Source organism: Aedes albopictus, chromosome 1, assembly GCF_035046485.1.
Source record: "Aedes albopictus strain Foshan chromosome 1, AalbF5, whole genome shotgun sequence".
In the NCBI taxonomy this organism is placed as follows: Eukaryota; Metazoa; Arthropoda; class Insecta; order Diptera; family Culicidae; genus Aedes; species Aedes albopictus.
The window spans coordinates 51,933,437-51,950,840 of record NC_085136.1 but is presented as its reverse complement, the minus strand read 5'-3'; the positions used below and the strand labels follow the sequence as shown (position 1 = coordinate 51,950,840).

General features: G+C 38.3%; 1 protein-coding gene across 4 annotated transcripts in view; it reads right to left on the bottom strand.

The window, feature by feature from the left end:
• LOC109403823 (uncharacterized) overlaps positions 1-17,404 on the bottom strand; it is a 70,699-nt gene that overhangs the window by 28,985 nt on the left and 24,310 nt on the right. The window contains exon 1 of one of the 4 annotated variants that reach the window (XM_062844514.1): positions 11,860-12,771. The exons of 2 other annotated variants lie outside the window; for them this stretch is intronic. The gene's annotated coding sequence lies outside the window, so the exon portion shown is untranslated. One more of the 4 variants, XM_062844512.1, reaches the window with a different exon arrangement.

Here is a 17,404-nt window from a genome sequence, read left to right as displayed (position 1 = left end):
TCTTCAGGTCTTTACTCGCCAATCGCCCACTCACCCGAAAAGACCATTCGCCCGAAAGACCATTCGCTCGAAAGTCATCCGCCGATTTCATGAAGTTTTTTTCTGGTTTGCCATGATGAAAGTATAAGGACAGACCCATTGTGTACCTAGTATCCGACCAATCGCAAGAACAGCTGGACTAGCGCCAATAATAATCATATTAGCTTTGTTTGAAAGAACGACCTATGTTTTGAAGAAGGCCTAATTGCTTGTGAAAATATTACATAACAGGTCATTTATTGTTATAGCATTGTTGATCGAAAGGATAAAGACAATACTTCAGCACAGAGTAGTCAAGCTGAGCTGAGCTTGATTGACCGCCCGTAGATGCTACTCCAGTATCGCCAGACAAGCTACACTCACACAAGGAACCAATGAGATATCTGCTGGGGACTAGCAGGCATCTTCAGTGTGTGAGCGTTTGTGATCTTCTATATTTAGGCGACAATGGCGCCTGCCACGTCAGGTTGCAGGTCAATGTGGAGAAGGGTAAGGAAGTGATGATTGCAATCGTTTCGGTAAAATGAACAATAATTGATAAAAATTAAAACTTAAAGCTCACACTAGCGTGTGCAGAAAAAAAAACACCAAAATTGCAAGAATTCAGCATTCTTATTTGAACAAGCTGTTCTTTTAAAATCATGTTAAAAGAACAGCCCATGATTGTGAGAAGGGCAAATTTCTGGTAAAAAATGACATCAAATAGAATTTAATTTCCTTGAAAGTGAAACTAGAAAGAAAAGCCTATTAACAAAAGAATTGAAAGGGAAAGCCTCCGACAAAAATAGTTGCAGTAACTTTTAGTTGAGGGGGGGGGAGTTGGTCTGAGATGGTTAAATTTTTGTCTACGTGGTTTATGAACAGCGCCTAACATCATCTTTGATTTTCCCTTCTGTCGAAAATGGGCTGATTTTTAGAGTAACGCGTTGGTGAGTGGTTTGTATTAAAATTGAATTAATTTGAATTTCTGTATTTCACCCTATTAATACACCGTTCAAAATGAAACGCATTGTCAATTTCTCTTCTACATGTGATCTCGGTTTTTTGCAGTAGCGTGCTATAGCTGTAGTAGATACCTATCTATTGTACCGCCGCCACCAGATTTTGTTTACGTTCTATTCATCTATGCCAATTACATAATCGCGTGAAGAAAGCGAAAGTGAACGCAATCAGCCCGTGTTTTTTGCCCGAAAAATCCCGTTTTTACGCCCGTTACTGTTACATAAGTGTCCGTAGACACCTTCCGTTGGTAGTCGGAGTTCCCGCGAGTGATCGTAAGCTATAATTGCGGTTGCTGAGGAAGAACTGCCCCACAAGTGCTTTTTGCCTACGGTTCGTGATCTGCGCCTGTTGTTGCTTGTTGCTACCACGTTGCCTGGAGGTCCATCGCCGAAATTGAAGTCGTTCCCGGCAGAAGCGTTGCTGTACGGTCAGTGGATCGAAGACTTAGAAACCCAAGCCCCGATTATCACCCAGTAAGTCGATCCTGACCCATCAGTGAGTATTTTGGTGGCTAAACTGCTGATCCTACCGTTAAAGATTGGTCCTTCTTTAAATCAAGAGCTTTTTATTCGAGTTGCTCTGCTATTTTATTTATTGACAGTCCTTTTGCTAACTCTGTAGGGGATATGTTCTTTAGGCTCTTCAAATCATTCCAGGCATATTATCCAATTATTCTGAGCCCCATGATTATTCGGCCTAATGTTCATTCATACCAATGCTCTTCGGCCTAATGAACCATCGTCATAATTCAGAAACTGGGCCTGCTTCTCAGCTTCCATACTTTCACCCTTATTGCAAGCATTATATGTCAAAAGGTTAATCAGAAACTTTTCCCTTTTCTGACCAAAGACTGTTCTTTAATATTTTTTGCATTTTTTTCTTCTCCACTCCCAAGTAACCAAATGTTCCGCTTTCTATGACAAAATGCACTTTCAAGTTCCACAAAGTTCAGAAAAAGTTCCAAACGGAACTTTCTAGCTGCTTAAGAGGCTAACAATGAGCCTTGCTGGAATGTTTTTTTGGTTCATAAACCTTCCTTGGTGAAAACTAACAGAACAAAACAAAGATGACCCAAATCTAGTTAGTCAAGCTGGAAATCGAAAGTAACATAGTACCCAAGTAACCACGAAGCCGTATATAAGTGCATCAATTTTGCTATATATTGATAATTAAAATTGTGAATATAATGCTACATTACTTTAAACACTTCATTGAAGCAATATTAAAGTCGAAAAGGGCCCCACTAAAATCAAATTAGTGCCACATATTGCAGCACGCTGACAGCCATTGCTAAAGTAACATAAGTGCATGTGCTGTACATTTGCATTTGCACATGCTTGATTCGTGCAACAAGAAAAACCAAAACAAAAATCTATTTTTAGCACCGTTTCGTTATCGACGGTACTGATGCCCCCCACACATGAATGTTTTAACCATTTTTTTGTCGCCGGGTCGGGAGTCGAACCAGAAGTGTTGAAGACCGCTAGATGAGTTCCATATGCGCTGGCGCCTTGGACCGTTTCTGCTGCAGTGATAACAACAGATATTTCATCAACTAAAAGGAAACTGTTAATCTGTCTCAATCATTGCAGTAGAGGGCAAAACGACTATGTCATATGTAATAGAATACAGTAATTCATCACATTCTGATAAATACATAATGCATTTTAGAAGATATTTAATCAATATAATAAAATTAGAACCTCGATTAAAACACCCTTCGCACACTGCTCATATGCTAATTGTAATTTCCATCATTATTGGTATGTGATAGCAGCCTACAGAAAAGAGAAAAGGTCATCTCTAAAAAGGTTTTGCTGTCGTCGATCGGTGGCTCAAACGGGGATTAAGTTGGTCGGAAGTCGAACCAGAAGACCGCTGAAAACGTTGAAGACCGCTACAGTTGACCGTAAAGTTGTTCAATCTTCATGATTTCATTTGTTTACCACTAGAGTCAAGCTTTTATAATTGTATTGTTAGAGCAAACTTTGCTAGTTTGTACATTGCATTTATTCAGTTTTTGCAGTGTTGAATTATTGAATTATCGTATATCACCTTTTAATGGACCCTAACGTAAAGAAAAATGCAATGCATCATTACATTGATAATGCCAATCTAAAGGATTATTGCATGGCAAGTGTGGAGTTACTGCATTTCGCATTGCAAAGGTTGATATTCAGTCTAATTCGTGCAATGATATAATGCTTGTGGTTACTTGGGTAGTTCTTCTATATGGAGCAGTTTTGTTGGAAAGTCTACGAGTTGAAAGAAGCTCATCCCATGGAAATTTCACTTATTTTTGCTCCGTCCCGAAAGGGATATACAGTGTATCGACCCTGCGTTGGTTTGATCGTTTTAAATCTGAGCATCTGAGTTTGACAGTTTGACCTTCTCTAACTTGCACATTGTACAAACTATTCAGAGTTAAAACACTATCTAGCTCGGGTACACAGTGATGCAGAACGCTAAGTTAACGCAAAACAGCAAATAAGGCTACCAGAAATTCGATTTAAAATTAACGATTCGAATTTAACGAGGGTGCATATACCGTACAGATCGAAAGGGTGTAATATCATCGGTGACAGTTTATAAACCACATACACACGGTCAGAAAATTCACTCATTTTCGAGCTAAAGTGGGACAACTCAAAATTGAGTAAATTTTTTTCCCAGCGATAGCGCTGGCCCAAGTGCGAAAATCTCATCAGTTTAAGCCGTATAATATTCTTGATGATGCGAAGAATATTATACGGCTTAAACCAGTTGGATTTTTGCACTTGGGCCAGCGCTATCGCTGGAAATGCAATTTACTCATTTTTTGAGCTGTTCCAGTTTAGCTCAGTTTTGTGTGAATCTTACTCATTTTAGAGTAACATTTTCTTAGCGTGCACGGAGACGAATTTCGTTCGTTTGAAACAAAAATATTCATGTTTATTCGGTACACTGATAAAATGTTTAAAACAAAAATATTAATTTTTAAAACTAACTCAACTACATATTGATTTCTACAATACCCATTGAAGAGCCCCCCGTTCCGCTGTCGAGAACATAAACAAAACTCTGAAGTTCCAGCTGCAGCACCAAACAAGATTTCCTCCTGCAAAAGAAGTTTCACCAAAAGTTTCCACGAAATCCCATTGATTTCGGGAGCGTATGTTTTCTACATGATGTTGGCATTGAAAGTGCCACGCAAGTAGTGGGTTTTCCCTAGAGAAGGAAATGACTTTGTAAATTTAATTGGAAAACAAATATTTCCGTAGGGCCACAAAAAAAATGTTTACATTTGATTCTAACATAACCTGTCAGAAGATGCATGTTTGTTTCAAAAATAGATTGAATTTGCTTTAATTGTGACGTTCGTTTTGCTCCAAACAGTTTTATTTTTGTTGCCAGAACAAATTGACAATTTATTGCGAATATTTTGTATAGTTTTTCTTTCGTTGCGCAATTTGCGCGCCGGGCAGTTACGCGCAGCTCCACTTCAGTTGCACGCAGCCAATCAGGAGCAAGAAAGCAGACAACGTCGTTGCGCGCCAAAGCTACACGCAACCAGTGATGGAAAACAGTGAGGAATGCAGCTGAGTAGACACAAACACAAAGCTATCCTACTCGTGAACAACAGAAGCCAGAATATATTCGCACTTCCTTCACTCGCGAGCTAACGAAGCTGGTCGCACTCGTGATTGATTCGCGAAGCAGCTCTGAACATTTTTCAATTTTGTGAAAAAACGAATTTACACGGCCGACAGATTAACTTTTCAGGAACAATAAAGCACAAAACACTATTATCTGATGGATAATTACTTGTTTTGCTATTAAAATTGCTCTAAAATGCAATTCCCGCATCTCCACTTGTTCTTAGCGAATAAAAATTCATGAGTGTTTTTGTTTTTGTTTTGCTTCATACTCGTGAAGCAAGCGGGTGCGAATAAACTCTCACACGGCTTACTCTCGGCACCGTGAGTAAACCGTTTGTTGCTTTAACACTCGCGAGTTGATTCACGATGAGAGTGTTTCCATCTCTGCACGCAGCACGTTTCCATTGTCTGCGACCAAAACAAACATCGACGCTCGCCCACCGGCTGATTGTTGTTGTTGATAATTTGCGTGGAAAGGTAAGATATCTTATTGTGCTCCCTTACAAGATTGTTTTAATGTAACGGAAATAAAACAATATTTTCTGGAATTGTTGCTGATTCGATTGGTTGTGCCATTATTTGTTGCAAGCAGTCTTGTACTGATCGCACGTGGTCGATACCGGTTGGGTATGTTTTAAGTAATGCAAATATGGATACTGCCCATGATGTGAGATTCACCCTTGCGCACAACTGACTGACAGATCGGTAAAACTGTGAAACTAAAATTTTTCTTGCTAAGCGCAATATTTGAGTTTACCTGAAACATTTTTGATTTTACCATGCTTTTTTCTGCGTGTATAATTTTGGGTGGGCGAGGGGCGTTCACGCAGAAAAAAGCATGGACACAAACACCGTGTCGAAACGTTGGGCAAATAAATAAATAAATAAACAGTGCAAAATACCCCGCTGGTTGGACACGTTTTAATACGACACTTTTTAATTCGTACCCCGCTTATTCGACACATGTCGAATTAAAAAGTGTTCAATTGTCACAGCGATGTACACTGTAAATGCAAAACAGTTTGATATTGCGCTTATACTCGCACCCGCAGCAGCTCCTCTTGCAGTCGCTAATTCCGGAAGTTCTGAGTTGGTGCTATTCGACACCCAAACCGCCTGGAGACCAACCGGAATGAACTGAGGATGGCAACAATCGTGGAAAGAACGAGCTTTTCATTCGCACCACCGCAATATTCGTTGAAATTATGTTTCGTAACAAATCCGGAAATCAAAACAAAAACAAAAATAGAGTTGCCAAATATCAATGAGTATGGTGGTGTATGGTGACTATAGATAGTAGAGTAAACATAGATCCGTGATGATGAATCCGTTGTATCCAAACCAACTGTCAAAATCTGTATCCAAACGAGCATGACGTCATGATTCCAACAACACCAATGGAGCGCATGACGTCATATTCAACCATCGCACTCTTAAAAAATACGATTCACACGCTTGAAACATTTCACTCAGCGATGTCCGCGGATCTATGTTTACTCTACTATCTATAATGGTGACCAGTTTGTCGAATTAAAAGTTTACCCCGGTTATACGACAACAGTCGGTGTCGTATAAGCGGGGTAATACGGTACACAGAGAAAAATCAAGCTGGTTTGAAATAACAAACTTTTTTGGTGATTTTTAAACTGATGGATTTGTTATCTCAAATTCAACATTTGTTGCTTTCAATCTAAAATTGGCAGTTCAAATAACCTTGCTTATTTGTTGTTTCTAATATTGGTTAGTAATATACAGTCCAGTAACGCAAACTAAAATGTTTGTTGTTTACAACAAAATCCATGATTTGTTTCAACAAACTGTCCATGTTAAATCAAACCAACATGTTGGTTAGAGAAAATTCAACTGGAATTCCAGTTCAAAACAAACCAGATTATTAGTTTGTTTGATTTTGATCAGGAGTATCCGGTTCGTACGACCATTTTGCAGAACATAATTAAATCGCCTCGTGGATCGCAGCTGGAGCTGATTGGTTTATTTTTTTTTTTTGTTGAACTTCGAATTCACATAAGAATCACAGAGAACAGACGAACATGCTCGAACAAAATTGCTTGAAAATCTTGTGTAAAGAAAAAACAAGCTCAGTAGCGACATCGACGGTGACTTTCCCACTCAAAAACTAGTTTCGACACCATGATGGCGCATTCTGAAGAAATATTTCACTAGCGCACCTTTAAATTTTCCTGCTCAGATTCTGAGCTGTATTTGCTTAAATAACAAGATGTTTATGATTATTTCACTAATCCAGCAACAAAATTTGAGCAACCCATTGATAATTAGTTTCATTATTTTTAATGAGAAACAAGTTGAACAAGAATTCAATTATTGTTTTCCAAGTAAAACCAACACATTCTCTTTGTGGAACTATACTAGGGTGCACACTTGGTGACACTAGCGCCAAAAGGTAAAACAACGGCAAATTTGTACCCCAATTCGAAATGTGACAGCGCCGCGTAATGGCCACATTCCCAGTTATTTCAAAACAACTGTTGCAATGCTTTACACAACTGCACTACATGAGCTTGGACCACAGAGAACAGACGTCCAAGCTCATGTAGTGCAGTTGTGTAAAGCATTGCAACGGTTGTTTTGAAATAACTGGGAATGTGGCCATTACGCGGCGCTGTCAAATTTCGAATCGGGGTACAAATTTGCCGTTGTTTTACCTTTTGGCGCTAGTGTCACCAAGTGTCCACCCTAGTATAGTTCCACCTAGAGAATGTGTTGGTTTTACTTGGAAAACATTAATTGAATTCTTGTTCAACTTGTTTCTTATTGAAAATAATGAAACTAATTATCAATGGGTTGCTCAAATTTTGTTGCTGGATTAGTGAAATAATCATAAACATCTTGTTATTTAAGCAAATACAGCTCAGAATCTGAGTAGGAAAATTTAAAGGTGCGCTAGTGAAATATTTCTTCAGAATGCGCCATCATGGTGTCGAAACTAGTTTTTGAGTGGGAAAGTCACCGTCGATGTCGCTACTGAGCTTGTTTTTTCTTTACACAAGATTTTCAAGCAATTTTGTTCGAGCATGTTCGTCTGTTCTCTGTGCTTGGACGTCTGTTCTCTGTGCTAACATGCATAAAATTGCTATTTTCAAACGAATTTGAATGTTGTTAGTAGCGAAATAAATAAAACTAGTATCATGCTTTTTAACAAATTTTTTTATTGAAAACAAAGAAAAAGACAAATAGGAGCAATGAACAACAAAAAAAAAACAACTTTTTTTAGTTAATTCAAACGACACGTTGGTTCAGAACAAACTAGTTTACGGTATATTCAAACGCATATTTTTGGTTTGAAACAACTGATCGCGGCGGTTGTTTCTGAAGCTGTCATACGAAACAACCATCACGTTTGTTATTTCAACCAATGTTTTGTTTTTTTTACCCGCAAGCTCAGAAACACAACAACAAACTATGTTAGTTAGAACCGGCGTTGGTTGTTGAAAACAACTAAATTATTGCACAGAGAACAGACGTCTATCTTCGCTTTCTGCCTTGTGTTAAACTTTGTAACGGTCATTTCAAAGTATGTAGTTATGCTCCCGTTGCGTGGCGCCAGCGTCCCATCACTTACATGGTTGTGTTGTCATTTTTGTTTCCAGTGCTCGCCGTTTTTGGCCGTTTGGCGCTCGTGTCGCTTTGTGGGCTAGTGTATTTTAACGATGTACACTGCCATCGTGGAGTCAAATCAACTTTATATGTGGGGCAGTCTCCGTTGGTGGCGTTGAGGTACACTTAAATCCTTTACACACGATTTCGACGTATTTTTGTTTGAGCTTAAACGTCTGTTCTCTGTGGTTTCAGTACCAATGCTAATAAGGAAAATTCATTTATTCTTTACATGACAAAAATCAGGGCAAATTGGGGTGAAATGGACAGCTATTGTTACGTTTGTAAATTGTTGTGAACACTTTGTCAGTTTATTTTGTATGTTATGCTTAGGTTTGTACATCTGTCCCTGAATTTTAATGTGCATTTGTAGTGTTCCAAACATTTTAGGAGTGATCCAGTGCAAAACACACAAGCCGTCCCCTAACACGGACATCAAATTGTAGACGGTCTTGTGTTGTTGCTCAGATCGGGATGCCCCCTTAGGATTAGAAATTCCTAGACCAAAACAAGCAATGAATGCCGCAACAGATGCTGCGAACTAAAAGGCGAATTGCCAGAAAAAAATCGATTACAGGATTGACTGATGGACCAAGAACAAAAATGAAACCTCGTCATCCTGGGAGTGGACTACGTTATCTATTTGGGTAACTGGGCACAATTTATGTTATGTGTTGCATGTTTGTGTTTTGTGCATTTATAATGTTCCATTTTGTTTTTCGTATCTAAGTTCCCAGACATGGGGCCCGATACGGAAAATAAAATGTGCATTTATGAGGTTCCAATGTACTATTCGTTACACTATTTATGCCATTCCGAGAATGATTGTACACTCAGCCAAATAACCTTAAGATTTTCATAAGGGCCAACTTATGAAACGGCTTTTAAATAATTCATAATGATTCGGATGAATTTCATAAGGTCACTATATGACGTAAAATCGTCTCACAGCTTGGCTTTTATTCGTGTTAAGCAACATGGTATTCTCAAGCGTCGGTAGCCGTGTGGATAAAACACGGGTTCGGTGATCCCGACGTTCATGGATCGAATCTAGTCTGCATCATTTTAAGATTTTTTTGTTCTTTTCATAAGTCTATCTTATGAAATTTGTCATTGCAAACACGATCAATTTTCATAAGGTATTCTTATGTCATCCATAAGAATTAGTTATAGCAAATTTTCATAAGGTTTTTCGATGAATTTCGCTAGTTTTTTTCGCTGAGTGTAGTATTAATCGATAATCCGAGTGGTAGCGTGCGAGCCTGGTGATGTCAAGGTTCTTGGTTCGAATCCGGTTGCCAACAGAAACTTTTTTCAATTGAAAATCGAGTCCATGGTAAAATTGAAAACATAATTCTGTTGAATGAATTCACTACATCGGCTGTTTTCCTACTCTCCGCATCGACCAATGTGGCGCTAGCTTCTATGCGCGAAAAATCGCTAAAAGTAAATCGCAAAAATATTGTATGGCGAATAGCATCTAAGGGCAAATTTATCGAAGTGGAATACATTATTCGAAAAAATATTTGGTAGTGGTTGTGCACAATGGTGACTACTATTAAGCCTACCAAATATTTTTTCAGTAAAAGCTCTCCATTTCAAGTAATTCAAATTTAGATGCTTTTCACCATACAAAATCAAATGGATTTACTCCTGCTGATCAACTGTGGGTGTGCGCCAAGCGGGTAGTCCATTGAAACGAAACTCAGTCTGCACAAAGTTAATGGCGTTGTGTATTTAAATTGACCATCAGAATACAGTCAGGTCTTTTTAACGCGGTTTTCATTTACGCGGCCGCGTAAATGAAAACTCCATACAAAAAAAATTTCATCGTCTTATTTTTGCATGATTCGTCGAGAAATGGTGAGACTTTTTTTACGCGGTTTTTTTGAATTTTGAACTGAGTTGTATTTTTACGCGGTACGTATCCCCCGCGTAAAAAAAAAACCTGACTGTAGTAATTTTCACCGCAAGCATCCGTTCAGTGTATGAATGGCAACAGAATGAAGGTCTTCAGGATCTGTATCACAACTCTGGTATGGACAATGTTTTCCTCGACTTACATGTAATAGGTACTGTTTAGTTTCGACGCTAATCTATGTAGAGTCCGAATTCCAGTCAGCTGAATTCTCCACCAGATTTTTCTCTGACTTGCACCAAACAAACGTTCTTTGCAACTGTCTTCACAAAACTGTCAAAAGCACTTGCCAAATTATCGAAGTCAAGTTATCAATACTTATTAGCTTAGGTATCTTATCTTATCTATCTTCTTTTCTTTTCCGTTGGCATTACGTTACGAGAAAAGCGGGCAGAGCACGCTTTTCTACTCGGTGTTCTGCATGTGGCAAGCACACGATAATTCTCTTTGCCCCACTATCTTTCTTTTAGGCTGGATAGCTTATCTGGCTTAACAACAAAGCCACTTACTGGCTATGTTTTGCGCAGTAGAAATCAGTTTTCTTGGAATTTCAACATTTTATCCAATCCATATTAGCGGCGCTGTTGATGCCCGATTTTTTGCGACACGTAAAAGTCCAGTTACTTTCAAAGATAATCACGTAAGAATGCATGCGTTTATGAGCCATTTTACGAAGTAACAACAATGTTGATCTTGTATCGACTTTTCGAACCCTCTAAGCAGAATACCCTCTTCGAATCCACTCGTGGGATAACTGACACTGAGGAGGATTACAAGTGGTAGTCGAAATACGTGTATCTGTCTAAGTATAAGCAACATAGGGCGGAATTTAAAGGTACGAAACTGATTAGACTCATTCGAAAAAAAAACAATGTTGATGCTGATATTGATACCACATGTCCAAAATCAAAGCTTCCTGGAAGATATAAGTCAAGCCCAGGGATTTTCGAGAAAAAGTTTTACAATTGCGGATAAAATCCCTAATTGAGGCACAGAGAACAGACGTCCAAGCTCATGTAGTGCAGTTGTGTAAAGCATTGCAACGGTTGTTTTGAAATAACTGGGAATGTGATTCAGCAAATTTTGTTTTGCTGGAAGAATTGCTGAACTTGCAGCACACAAAAAATCAGCAAAAATTTGTTGATTTCCAGCAGTAAAAATTTGGTGTGCATGATGGCGCTTTCTGAAAAAATATTTCACTAGTGCACCTTTAAATTTTGCTACTTAGATTCTAAGCTGTTTTTGCTTAAATAACAAGATGTGTATGATTATTTTACTGACCCAGCAACAAAATTTGAACAACCCATTGATAATTAGTTTCATTATTTTCAATAAGAAACAAGTTGAACAAGAATTCAATTAGTGTTTTCCAAGTAAAACTAACACATTCTCTTGGTGGAACTATACTAGGGTGCACACTTGGTGACACTAGCGCCAAAAGGTAAAACAACGGCAAATTTGTACCCCGATTCGAAATTTGACAGCGCCGCGTAATGGCCACATTCCCAGTTATTTCAAAACAACCGTTGCAATGCTTTACCACAGAGAAATATGAATGACAACAGGATGAAGATCTTCAGGATCTGAATGACAACTTTGGGACGGACAATGTTTTCCCCGACTTACATGTAATAGGTACTGCCGTACTGCGTAGTTTCAACGCTAATCTATGTAGAGTCCGAATTCCAGTTAGCTGAATTCTCCGCCAGGTTTTTCACTGTCTTGCACCAAACAAACGTTCTTTGCAACAGTCTTCACAAAACTGTCACAATCATTTGTCAAATTATCGAAGTCAAGTTATCAATACTTATTAACTTAGGTATCTTATCTTATCTATCTTCCTTTTTTTTTTCGTTGGCATTACGTTCCGAGTGGGGCAGAGCACGCTTTTCTGCTCGGTGTTCCACAACCACTTCTATAGTTAGTTCAGTAAGATTTGTATTTGCCAATTAGGGAGCGTCTATAAATGACGTAGCATTCGGTTGGTCGATCCCAGACTTCCCCCTTCCCCCTGAAATGTTACGTACATTATGGACGCTCCATCAACAATTTTGCATTCGTATCATGTGGCAAGCAAATGATAATACCACATAATACTCTTTGCTCCACTCTCTTTCTGGGCTTATTCTTTCTTTAGGCTGGATATCTTATCTGACTTAACAACAAAGCCACTTACTGGCTATGTTTTGCGCAGTAAAAATCAGCTTTCTTGGAAGTTCAACATTTTATCCAATCCATATTATCGGCGGTGTTGATGCCCGATTTTTTGCGACACGTAAAAACCCAGTTTGTTTCAAAGATAATCACGTAAGAATGCATGCGTTTATTTCAAGTGCTGACTAAAGACACTATATGCAAAAACACGAAATGTTCAAATTGGAATTCCAAATTTGCTGTCAATGTTATTCCAATCGAGCAGGAGACCTGTCAAACGCGCTTTAAAAGTATTGCTCATCAACAGCAACAATCATCAGATTTCGTGTCTTTAGCATACGGGTGCACAGTGGGAAAAATCGACCAATAAACGGATCTTTTAACGTCGCTGGTTTCGGTACGTGAAGTTGACCAGTCATGAGAAATCGATTGGTGCTAAATTCATTCACCGCACGGTACAGGAAGTGGTTCATTTTGCCCTATTTTGCCCTTTTTTCATACAAAAAGAGAATCAAAATGTACTTTCAAACAGTTAACGCGACTGTAAATCATTCAAAATAGCTGCAGGTGTAATAAGAGGTTAATAGAAATCATAAACATATATGAAAGATCCTTTTAAATGCTTATTTTGCCCCATATGCCCCAACAACTGCTGGAAATTGCAAATTTTACATGATTATGAATGGATTTTTAAAGTTTGAATTTCTTTTTTTTTTTGCATAAACAAAAAGCGCTAGATCTGTTCAGAATCATCTTCGGGAGTTGTCCAATTTGCCCTATTATCATAGAAAAATGAGATTTAAAATGTATTTATAAGAAACAGACACTGTAATGGAACGTTGAAATTAGTTTTAGTTGCAATTGGAAGCTAGCTTTTAGCGCATGCGCATAAATGAAAGATATTTTCCCGATTTTGCCCTACTTGCCCTTAAAACTGCTGGATGATAACATTTTTTCTATTGTTTTGTAATATCACTGGTTGCAATACATGAAGTCCTAGTATTTTTTATATATACAGATACGGTTTATCGACGAGGTTTAGAATCATTCACGGGAGGGTACAAATAACTGTCCGTTTTACCCCAATTTGCCCTGATTTGTTGTCGCCTCAATATATATATATATATATATATATATATATATATATATATATATATATATATATATATATATATATATATATATGCTTATTATGCCCTTAATTCCCCATCAAAAACTGAAATTCACACTAAGATCAGCTCGGTATTTTTCCCACCTTTTTACTGAGTTCTCAACAGCAGATTTAACTCGGTTGGCTCGGTTATTTCTTTTGCGGATATTCCGTTAATGAGTTACCGAGATCAGCTAATAAACAGTCAAAAGTTACTGATGCACGGTAAATATCGTTACTGGTGAACGGTAAATACGATTACCGAGTGTACCGAGATAAATCTGCTGTTGAAAACTCAGTAAAAAGATGAAAAAAATACTGAACTCAGTGAAAAAATTACTGAGCTGAAACATCTGAATCTTAGTGTGTATATATGCCTTTTTGATAACATAGGTTTCAGTACCAATGCCAATAAGGAAAATTCATTTATTCATTACATGACAAAAATCAGGGCAAATTGGGGTGAAGTGGACAGCTATTGTTACGTTTGTAAATTATTGTGAACACTTTGTCAGTTTATTTTGTATGTTATGCTTAGGTTTGTACATCTGTCCCTGAATTTTAATGTGCATTTGTAGTGTTCCAAACATTTTAGGAGTGATCCAGTGCAAAACACACAAGCCGTCCCCTAACACGGACATCAAATTGTAGACGGTCTTGTGTTGTTGCTCAGATCGGGATGCCCCCTTAGGATTAGAAATTCCTAGACCAAAACAAGCAATGAATGCCGCAACAGATGCTGCGAACTAAAAGGCGAATTGCCAGAAAAAAATCGATTACAGGATTGACTGATGGACCAAGAACAAAAATGAAACCTCGTCATCCTGGGAGTGGACTACGTTATCTATTTGGGTAACTGGGCACAATTTATGTTATGTGTTGCATGTTTGTGTTTTGTGCATTTGTAATGTTCCATTTTGTTTTTCGTATCTAAGTTCCCAGACGTGGGGCCCGATACGGAAAATAAAATGTGCATTCATGAGGTTCCAATGTACTATTCGTTACACTATTCATGCCATTCCGAGAATGATTGTAGTATTAATCGATAATTATAATCGACGATTATAATCCGAGTGGTAGCGTGCGAGCCTGGTGATGTCAAGGTTCTTGGTTCGAATCCGGTTGCCAACAGAAACTTTTTTTAATTGAAAATCGAGTCCATGGTAAAATTGAAAATATAATTCTGTTGAATGAATTAACTACATCGGCTGTTTTCCTACTCTCCGCATCGACCAATGTGGTGCTAGCTTCTATGCGCGAAAAATCGCTAAAAGTAAATCGCAAAAATATTGTATGGCGAATAGCATCTAAAGGCAAATTTATCGAAGTGGAATACATTTTTCGAAAAAATATTTGGTAGTGGTTGTGCACAATGGTGACTACTATTAAGCCTACCAAATATTTTTTCAGTGAAAGCTCCCCAAGCAACCAAAAGTTCGGATACCGCACTTGAAGAACGAACTCAGAAGTTCAAGTTTGGTTCGATTCAAGTTTCGTTGAACTTAAATCTCCAAAAAGTTCCTTGTGTATTAGTTATGAACTTGGAAGTACATGTACAAGCTTTTGACAGCTCTTCAAAACGACATTAAAGTCGAAAAAAGGTTCAGAAAGAACTTATGTTGAACTTTAAAACCAAGTTTAATCAAATATTAACCGAACTCATGTTGAACTTTTTCGTGCCTTTAAAATCTCAAATGTAGTTTATTTGGACATATTCCAACAACTTGAAATGTTCCGTTCTGAACTTGTTTCGGACTTGTTTTGAACTTGTTTTGAACTTACTACTCAAAGTTCGGATAAATATTAACCGTACCAAAAGTGAACTTCATTTGAACTTCGGCGACAGCGGGGCCGGGGAGAAATTCTCATTCAATTAAATCACTCGGAAATCGAGCGCAGCAGCCACAGCTTGTGTTAATTTCACGAGAACACTTTGTTTCACTATAGTATTTCAACGTACTTACTTGTAATCAACCCAAAGCACCCGTATTGTGTGACTCAAAGGCTGCCCCCGCAGCGGAAAACTGTTCTGCCTAGGATTCCGCCGGAGTTTTTTCGGCTGGAAGTCTTCCAGCTTTGGTGGATGTTTCAACCCCGTCTCACTTGTCGCGACAGCGTGCCGGTAATCGACGCGATCGGCGTTGTCACTAAAAACTTATAAACTTTTCTGAATGATTGGCACTGGCACTAATTTATTGCTTTGCACTTCTTTCAATTACGAACCAAAACAAACTAAAAATGTCAAACTATGTAAGTTCACAAGAAGTTCCACGTAAACTTCTTTCGAACCTTCGGCTTTAGGTTCAGAGAAAGTTCACACGCAAACCTGATTGAGCTCTACTAAATGATATCAGCACATTGAGTAAAATCCCGCAGTGCCTAACAACACATACATGGAGTAGTGGTTGGGCGCCGACTTTCAACGAGGAGAACCCGAGTTCAATTCTCAGTAAGTAAAAAACATCCAAAATTATTTCAAGGTATTAGTCAATTTGGATTACACATGTACTAATGTCTCATAATAATAAATTACTTCTGAGGACTAAACGCATTTTTTTTTTTAATTTTTCGAAGCTTATTTTTTAAGCTGAATAGCGTTCTTTTCAGCGACACAAGTGTACTTTTTGTGAACTCAAGTTCGGTTAATTACTTAAAAAGTGAGCTGAATAGAATCACAGAGAACAGACGAACATGCTCGAACAAAATTGCTTGAAAATCTTGTGTAAAGAAAAAACCAGCTCAGTAGCGACATCGACGGTGACTTTCCCACTCAAAATTTTGTTTCGATACCATGATGGCGCTTTCTAAAGAAATATTTCACTAGCGCACCTTAAAATTTTCCTACCCATATTCTGAGCTGTATTTGCTTAAATAACAAGATGTTTATGATTATTTCACTAATCCAGCAACAAAATTTGGGCAACCCATTGATAATTACTTTCATTATTTTCAATAAGAAACAAGTTGAACAAGAATTCTATTTTTGTTTTTCAAGTAAAACCACCACATTCTCTTGGTGGAACTATACTAGGGTGCACACTTGGCGACACTAGCGCCAAAAGGTAAAATAACGGCAAATTTGTACCCCGATTCGAAATTTGACAGCGCCGCGTAATGGCCACATTCCTAGTTATTTCAAAACAACCGTTGCAATTCTTTACACAACTGCACTACATGAGCTTGGACGTCTGTTCTCTGTGATAGAATGCTATTCATCCACAGAGAACAGACGTCTATCTTCGCTTTCTGCCTTGTGTAAAACTTTGTAACGGTCATATCGAAGTATGTGGTTATGCTCCCGTTGCGCGGCGCTAGCGTTCCATCACTTACATTGTTGTGTTGTCAAATTAGTTTCCAGTGCTCGCCGTTTTTGGCCGTTTGGCGCTCGTGTCGCTTTGTGGGCTACTGTATTTTAACGCTGAACACTGCCATCGTGGGGTCAAATCGACTTTATAAGTGGGGCAGTCTCCGTTGATGGCGTTTTAAATCCTTTACACACGATTTCAATGTATTTTTGTTCGAGCTAAAACGTCTGTTCTCTGTGATTCATCTTCCTTCGAATAGCTGGTTAAGCCCATACATGCTATTTTATCCGAACTTTTGGTTGCTTGGGTCTCCATTTCAAGTAATCCAAGTTTAGATGCTTTTCACCATACAAAATCAAATGGATTTACTCCTGCTGAACTGTGGGTGTGCGCCAAGCGGGTAGTCCATTGAAACGAAACTCAGTCTGCACAAAGTTAATGGCATTGTGTATTTAAATTGACCCTCAGAATACAGTCAGGTCTTTTTTTACGCGGTTTTCATTTACGCGGCCGCGTAAATGAAAACTCCATACAAAAAAAATTTCATCGTCTTATTTTTGCA